This window comes from Triticum aestivum, chromosome 4B (genome assembly GCF_018294505.1).
Source record: "Triticum aestivum cultivar Chinese Spring chromosome 4B, IWGSC CS RefSeq v2.1, whole genome shotgun sequence".
Taxonomy (NCBI): domain Eukaryota; kingdom Viridiplantae; phylum Streptophyta; class Magnoliopsida; order Poales; family Poaceae; genus Triticum; species Triticum aestivum.
Window position 1 is genome coordinate 252687592 of NC_057804.1, and position 9168 is coordinate 252696759.

Consider the following 9168-nt stretch of genomic DNA (forward strand, 5'->3'; position numbering starts at 1 on the left):
GCCACAGATCCACTTCACGGAGGCTCGCGAAGGTTTCTTCCAGGTCCTATATCAGGGTTTTCGCCTCCCGAGACTTCACGACAATGTCATCGACGTAGGCCTCGGTGTTCCTCCTGAGCTGCCGGCTCAAGGCGATGTGCATCAGTCTGTGAAAGGTCGTGCCCGCGTTGCGCAACCCGAACGGTATGCAGGTATAGCAGTATACTCCACACGGGGTCACTAAGGCCATTTTCTCCATGTCTTCTACCGCCATCCTGATCTGGTGATAGCCCGAGAAGGCATCCAGGAAGCATAACAGGTCACACTCGGCGGTAGAATCGACGATCTGGTCGATGCAAGGGAGCGGCAATGGATCCTGTGGGCAGGACTTGTTGAGGTTGGTGAAGTCGACACACATGCGTTCCTTTCCTCCCTTTTTCGGCACAACAACAGGGTTGTCCAGCCATTCAGGATAGCAAACTTCGCGAATGACGCCTGCTGCCTCTAACTTGCGGGTTTCTAGATGATGAAGGCCTGCTTCTCGGTGGACTATCGCCTTGCCTTCTGCTTCACGGGGCGCATGTTGGGGCATACGTTGAGATGGTGTTCAATCACATCCCTTGGGACCCCTGCTAGCTGATCAGGTTCCCACGCAAACACCTCCTTATTTGCGCGTAGGAACTTCACCAGGGCCTCCTCCTGCTCAGGACCGAGGTTGGCGCCTGTGGTGAAGGTGGCGCTCCAGAAGATCCATCCTCGTCGACGGGTACTTTCTTGGTCTCCACCTTGTCTTGGGTGAATAGCTGCTTCTTCTTGGCCAGCGCAGCCCCCTTGGGCTCGAGGGTATCTGCGCTGGCGGGCTGCGCCATCGTGGCAGTCTTGAAATCGAGCTTGAGCGCTTGCAGCGCATCCCTTGTGTCTCCGGACATGGTAAGGACGCCGCTGCTCCCGGGCATCTTCATGAGGTTGTAAGCCAGGTGAGTCGCTGCCATGAACAGGGCCAAGGCTGGGTAGCCGAGGATGGCGTTGTACGGGAGGCCGATGGGGGTGATGTCAAAGTCGACCAGCTCCATGCAGAAGTTGTCGTGGGTGCCGAAGGTTACTGGGAGGTGGATCTGCCCCAGGGAGCCGGTGGAACTGCCTCCGACGACAGAGAAGGGCCTGCTGGGTTGGAGCCGCTCTAGCGGCATGTGGAGGAGGCTGAAGGCCTCCACCGAGAGCACGTTGAGGCCGACACCATCATCGATGAGGGTCCTGGTGACGGCCACCTGGCAGATGGTGGGGGTGCATAGCATCGGGAGTGCGCCCGAACAGACGGTGTTGGAGGGGTGATCATCCGAGCCGAAGGTCAACTCAGCCTTGGGTGCCACCCAGCCCGGGGGGGCTTCACGGCGCTTGAGGATGGCGCCGATCTGGCAGACGAACGGCTTGACGTGGTGGCTCGAAGGTGGTGCCTGCGATCCGCCCAGGAGGGCTGCGACAACTGGGGGCGCTGGCGCAGCATGATGGGTGAGGAAGAGGTTGTGCAACTCCTCCCAGGAGGCCACAGAAGCCGCTGGCAGGTGGAGCAGCCACATGCGCAGGACGCCGGTGAGGGCCATGGGCAGCCTGTTAGCCATGACCCTGTCGTTGCCTCTGGCCTTGAGGATGGCTTCTTCATACGCTAGCAGGAAGGCCAGCGGATCGGCCGCGCCGTCATAGCGCGGCGGCATGTCCGGCTTGAACTTGTTCGGCCACCGCACCTGTCGCAAGGCGGGGGCCAGGGCTTAGAGCCCCCTGGTCCCCGCGCAGGCGTCGATAGCTGGAGCAGGCGGTGCGTTGCCCACCATGAGGGCAGAGCGCGGTGCTGATGGAGAACGGGTCGACGGCAGGGAGAGCTCCGGCGCACCCCTACCTGGCGCGCCAAATGTCGGATGTTGGGTTCCGGCAGACCCTTAAGGTTCAAACTCTAGGGTGCACGTGAAGATCTTCCCCCTACCGATTCACGTCCGATCACCTCGCGAGAATCTAAATTAAAATGATGAACAACATGAGGGATACAAGATTTATACTGGTTTGGCCACCGTTGTGGTGTAATACCCTACTCCAGTGTGTGATGTGGTGGATTGCCTCAGGGGCTGATGATGAACAGTACAAAGGATGAACCGCCTCGCGAGAGGTGTTCTTGAGCTGGTGCGATGAATTGCTTGGGTGAGTTCGATCGCCTCTCGGTCTAATAAGCACTCCATGAATTTCCTCTCTCACCTCTGTGGTGGATAGTCCTATTTATAGAGGCACTGGTCCTCTTCCCAAATATTGAGCGGGGAGGGCGCCAACAATGGCCATTTTGAAGGGGAACATCTAGTACAAGTTATCCTGACTAAAGTTGGTCTTCGGCTGCCAAAGGCACTGGTGATGACACCGTCTTGGGCTCCACGGTGACCTCCATCTTTCCGCTCTGCTGGTCTTGGTCTCGTTGCACTGAAATGGCAACCTTTGCCTGATGCCTCGGTACTCCACGCCTGTGCTTGCCCCCTTTGCACCAAAGAGGAAACAAGGACACTGCGCAGGCCGGCGCCTGCCTGGCGCCCGCCTGGTCTCGATCGTCATGGCTTGTGTCACGAGCACCTCGCGAGGTACCCTGCCTTGATCTCTCCGCCTCCTCGCGAGCCTGCCTAGAGAGGCTGTCCCTGAGGAAGTCCCGTGTCGTCCGCCTTGTGAGGCTTGGCCCCTCGTAGGGGTCTTGAGTCTTGCGCTAATGAAGATGGGCCATACTGGGCCACTACTCGAGCCACGTCACAGGCCGCGGGCAGGCAAGTCTGGGGACCCCCATTCCCAGAACGCCAACATTCTCCGCCCTTGTTCTCTCTCCATATGACATGCACCCCCTAAGTACCATAATCCCTCACTCCATCATAGGCGCAAGCACTCCCCCCCTAAGCATGATTATCTCTCACTAGCCATCAGGAACACATGTATTGTCTCCTTCCATCCATACGTCTATCTCGATATCTCTCGGGGTATCTTCTATCACGCACACACCTTGTCACTCGATCTCCCACCCATGTAGTACCATCATGATCTCCAAGGGATCTCTCTATGACAAACATACACTCTCTCCTCCCCATGTCTGCATTTTCTTCATACGTCTCTCTCGACCTCTCTCCCTTGTTTGTCAGACCCCTCTTGGCCACGTGCTAGGGGTCTTGCTCTCTCGGTTGCAAACAACCACACACTATCTCCCCACCTTGCTTCTGTTATCGAAGATGCATGTGTGATATGTTTGCATAAGACACACACGTTTTTTCTCTACTTTTATTGTGTGTTGTCGATGTCTCTTTCACACACGCACACACACTTTTTTCACTCACTCTTTCTATTTCTCTCTCTCTCTCTCTCTCTCTCTCTAGTTAGGGACTCTGCCACGTCCATAAGCATATGGATGTTTTGAAAAGTCAAACCTCAGAAAAGTTTGACCAGGTATATGTGGAGAAAAACATTTACATCTGAAACGATCATGAGATTCATCACAACATGTACTTACTTCATTTATCTTTGGTATTGTAGATATAAGTAATTTCTTTATAAACTTGGTCAAAGTTTCAAAAGTTTGACTTTAAAAAAATGTTGGAACTACATTATCGAACGGAGGGAGTAGCTCTTTCTCTCTCTCTGCTATCTCTCATGGGCCTCCCCTCTCACTCGAACTCTCTATACTGACGTATTATACGCTCACCGTGTCAGCGTGTAGCTCCGTATATTGTTTAGTTGACCGGTCAACCGTCCACATGCTACCTTGTCAGCTTGTGGTCTGTATCTTCATGTGCTGGTCCATGTGGCAGTGGGTGAAAATAAGTAAACTAGAGGCCCATCTGACACACGGTGAAGTAAACAAAGTTGAAACCACTCGGGGTAGCACCCCGCACGCTAGTAAATTGAGGGTGCATTAAGGACACACTTCTTCCGCATGAAGGACACACTCGCGCATAATTCACCACTGCGCGGCAGCATGCACAGAAGGACGCACTCGCGCACACCCATCACACAACACACACCAGCACACATGTACACTAGCGTCGCCACCGGTTGAGATGGACGGCAAGGCAGCCAACAAGAGGAGGCGGCTCGAGCCAAAACCGCATCCGGCGAGCATGGACTTCATCAGCAGCCTCCCCGATGATATGCTGCTCTTCATCATCGGCCTCCTGCCCACCAAATCTGCCGTGCGGACCGCCCTGCTCTCCCGGCGGTGGCGCCCCCTCTGGTTCCACGTACCCCTCAACCTCACCGTCGACAGCTGCCTAGATCAGCTCGAGGTGATATTGATGCAAGACACATCCCAATAGCATAGGGTCATATTGATACGAGGTGAACTACAAGGTCCAACCCAAGTTCGACGAGTGGTTCTTATCCCCCACCCTAGATCAGCTCGAGGAGCTCAGCTTTGAAGCTAGACGATGTCGCTCTCTGCCGCTATCCGTGCTCCGCCTCATGCCAACGCTGCGTCGCGCCAGCTTCAGCTCCTGCTATCTTCCCTAGATTAATGTGTCGCCCACCCTTCTTCTCCCTCAACTCAAGCAGCTTGACCTCTTCGACGTTGTCATATCGAAGAAGGCTATGGAGCACCTGCTCCGCAGCTGTACTATGCTCGAGTACCTTCGTCTTGAGCAGATCCACGAGTTCATTAGCCTCCACATCGCCTCGATGAATCTCTAATGGATTTATGTTTCTTCCTGGCCCCGCAACAACACATCAATTGGGAAGAGATCACTTCAGCTGTTCCATGTTATGGTCATTGAGAATGCGCCTTTCCTTGAGAGATTGCTTGTATCGGATCTAGAAGGTCCAACAAAAATCAGGGTCATTGATGCACCGAAATTGACGGTGTTGGTGTACTTGTCTGCCAAATTCTCCAAACTCTTTATTGGATCCGTAATCATTCAGGTACATCACTCATCTTCTTCTCTGTCCTCTTGAAATTCACATTTTTAATTTTCTTCTTGATGTATTTATGACCGTCTTCCATAAAATGATTCCCACAAGCTTGACCCAGTCTGTGCGCACAGTGAAGATCTTCGCAATAAAATCTATCGGCCCCAATCTGGATCAAGCTGTTGGATTCCTTACATGCTTTCTATGCATGGAGAAGCTACTCATCGAGGTGAAACTTCTTTACTATTAGTAAACGGTAATCACAACGTAGCTCAATTTTTTCATAATTTTCCCAAATTATGATGACAAGTGTAGTGTTCAAAACTGCATCTACGCACTGCACCGAAAGAAATCTTTTTAGTATTTTTTCTCACGTGATCACTTGCATCATTTTTTTGTTGTACTACTATAGTAGCCTAGGCTAGTCATAGTGGAAAGTAACTTAGACTACTCCAGTAACTCTATGGTTACCCTAAGAGCAAGTACTACCTCCGTCCTGGTTTACTCTTCCTATTTTGTAGTATAAAAATTTGACCATAGATTTAACTGACAAAATGTAAATGCATGTCACTAAGAACTATATTGTTGGATTCGTATTTGAACATAATTTCAAATGGTGTAATTTTTAGTGACATGCATTGGCATTTTCTTAGGTAAATCTATGGTCAAAATTTTATACTAAATAAAAGGTAGTACTCCCTCCGTCCCAAAATTCTTGTGTTACATTTGTTTAGATATGGATGTATCTAACACTAAAATGTAACTAGATACATCCGTATTTAGACAAATTTAAGACAAGAATTTTGGGACGGAGGGAGTACAAAAGTGGGCCATGTAGGCCAAAATACGTGCCAAATTCACTTTTGATGCATTTGGCATCAATGCCCCTCCATTACTCACCTAGTGCCCCAATCTAGATCACCTACTTTGCTCCGGTGCCAAATTAACTCACGCAATGAAAAAACACTTGCATGGGAGAGAGAGAGAGGATTGAGGTAATAAAACACTTTTTTGGGAGAGTGAGAGGCTAGTGTAGTTGGTTTGATTGATTTGTTTATACATGTGGGTCTGTGTGCACAACAGTGCCAAGTCTCTCACATCGCGAGAGCAGTGCCAAAATCTTTTGATTTGACATTGATGCGTATTATGTGGCATACTTTTGCGAAATATGGCATCGGCCACATAGTGGAAGGCAAAAATGCCCAAGCTCTTCACGTTCTCCTAGGTAAATGAGAGGAAACAGAAAGAGAGAGAGAGAGAGAGTGAAAAAATATCACTAGCTAGCCAACCCTATCGTATGAGCGAATGATATTGGTACCTCTTGATGACACGACAATCTTATACAACCAGCTGCTCTAATATGTTCTCTTCTTTTGGAGATAAAAAAAGACCCGAAAGTGAAAAATGTGCTGCACTATAACAATCTCATCGAATGCCTTGATCTCCATCTTACAGAAATTGATTTGATCGACTACCAAGGCAGCACATCTAAGATTAAATTGGCTAGGTTCTTTGTTCTGGAGGCAAGTGTGCTCAAGGTAATGAGGTTTGGCGTTCTTTGGCGCAACAATGAATGGCCTGCTGATCACCGCAAGCGTCTAAGCCTAAATGACAAAGTCTCCGCAGAAGCTGAATTTGTTTTTGAAACATCAAGCGGCCAGAGACTCGAAAACTTATTTTCCCATTAATGACTTGTCAAGGCGGTGGATTTTAGTTTGTGCTATAATGCTGCATCCACCTAAAGTAACGAAAGTTCTTACATAAACTTCCTAGTAATTCCCTCTTCGTAGGTGCAACATTACTCCTAACATTTGTAATATCAGTTTGAAACTTGCAAGATTGCCGTGTCCTATTCCTGCGTTTTCAAAATCCTGCGAATCAAACATGTCCTGAGTTGGTGATGATTCTGTGCCTCCCATCTTTCACCAATAGCTGTCGGATCTAGATCTGACGCATACAAACCAAACTTCCCCATTTTTGCAAAAAGATTCCCGCACTTGTTCCCTACTTACAAAAAACTCCTTGTCTCTCACAATCAGCCTTATCTCCTCCCCACCACATCTAGAGGGACATGGAAAAATCTGGCGCGATGGCCGCTGCCAGTGCCGTCCAACCCCAATCTCGGTGTTTCGTGCAATGCATGGGCATCTACACACGGGAAATTATGTTGAACATGGCTAGTTGTAAGCAGGCTAGCTCTACAGCCATGATGATAGTGACTGCAGACGGTGAGGCTGACTATGGTATGCTAAACACGGCGCCTATACTCAGGTGTCATCTCCGACGTAGGGTCTTGTCACTTCACTATGAGGAGCAACACGTAATAATTTGACCAACGGGTAGTACAGTGCTACTACATTGGTAGTACTACTACTAGTACTACTAGCACTACCATCTGGATTTAGGAGTACTACCACATCCATCTGGATTTTAGTATTTGACTAGCAATATCTAGTAATGCATGTCACAAAAAATGTACTACTCCCTCTGTAAATAAATACATGGTGTATTGTTTTATTCCTATCGGTGAGAGAACTGAATGTATTTTTGCTAATTAATAGGATTACACACAATGAACTAAACACTACATGTCATGTTTGGTAGTCTCAAGTCATTGGAAGCATGCACGACCCACATCGCTCATTGGTTGATATGTCACGAAATAAGAAGCGATGAGGGAGTTAATGTACTATGCCCAAGTGTTTTGGGATTACTTGGTTTTCGTAAGGTGACTTACACAACATTTTTGGTTACATACATTAAACATTTTATTAGTTAAATCAAAGGTCAAAACTTGGCGCAAAATGCAAAGGGGACCAATAAACCAGTAAACATCAAACTTGTCTCATTTGGCCCCAACTACAGGTCCGGTGAGATGACTATATTGCACTGGCACGGAGGGGGACGCAGCTTCATTGACTTACTGCAACTTCCTTTGGGTGAATGACACGTGGGCCGAACAGGTGGCTGGCCCACCTGTCATACAACCAAAGGCAGGTGCAATAGACGGCCGGGAGTAGATGGTCAACATGCACGTGAATTCAACGCAATCTGCACTTCTCATCTAAAGGCTCCTTGCCAGTCCAATCTAGTACGAAATCCTATGCACCTACGCACGCTAACGAAGGGAAAGAGTGATCACTCGAATTGCAAGATCAGTTGATTAGAAGCTAAGCTAGACCCATGTATGCGATGAGCGCGAGCATCAGCCGGCTGTGCCAGATGGTCCATGATGCTGGCCTGCAGCTCGACACCGAGGAACGTCTCCAGGTAGTGCTTGAGGCCGCCAGGGCGAGGGGCCACTTGGACGACAACTTTGTCTCCTTGTTCGACGAGGTCCTTGTCGGTTTCCTCGACAAGTTCACCGTCATCAAAAGCTCGCAGACGACTTTGATGTACGCCTCCAGCCGACGCGTGCAGGCTCTGCGATGCCCGCCACCCTCAACGGCCACTATGGTGACAACCTCTTCGACGCACTGGTGGCCCTGCGACTGCCTGCCGTCTCGCCGGAGAATGTCCACCTTGAGGTCGCGCTCGCCGCGTAGTGCCTGGCGCAGTAAGACACCATCGACATAATCACCCACATCTACACGCAAATCGTCCACAAGGACTACTGCATGCAAGAGGAGGACGATAGGACGCTGGCCTTCTTGGACCGCATGGCAACCTTGGACGGCATTGTTTAGAAGCACGTTGAGCTCGCCGCCAACGCCGCTGCTCCTCACACGTCGGTTGGTGACCTGGCGCACTAGGGCGCGAGGATGGCGTTGATGGATCCATATGTATTTTTATCTTTCCATCAAATCCATGTAGTAGTATATGGTACTGCTAGTAATTATCTTACCTTTCGCATCAACTTCATAATTTTTGTACGTACTCCATGCATGGACCGCGCCAGAACCAAACTTCTCATTACTCTAGGGAAAATTGTTATTTCTATCTATCGGTCATGCCATGGAGTAGAACCAAATTTTAAAAGTTACAAGTTCAAAAGGAAAAGCCTGCCATGTTCACGTCGCACCCCCACACAGTTGGTCCGGCACGACACTCAAGGGGGAATGCATGCGGTGTTGCATTTTCACTTACAAGTGGGACCACAGTTGAGCAAACCGACTATCGGCAAACCCCCACCCCGCCCACTGCGCGATGGCTGAGAAAACAGGAGGGAGAAGAGATGGTTGTAGCACGGACTCCAAGAAAATTGGTGTCGGATGGGACTCGCGTGGGTGGCATGTGCCGTACTGCTAGACGTGAATGCTAGTTATGGCCCATGCCACC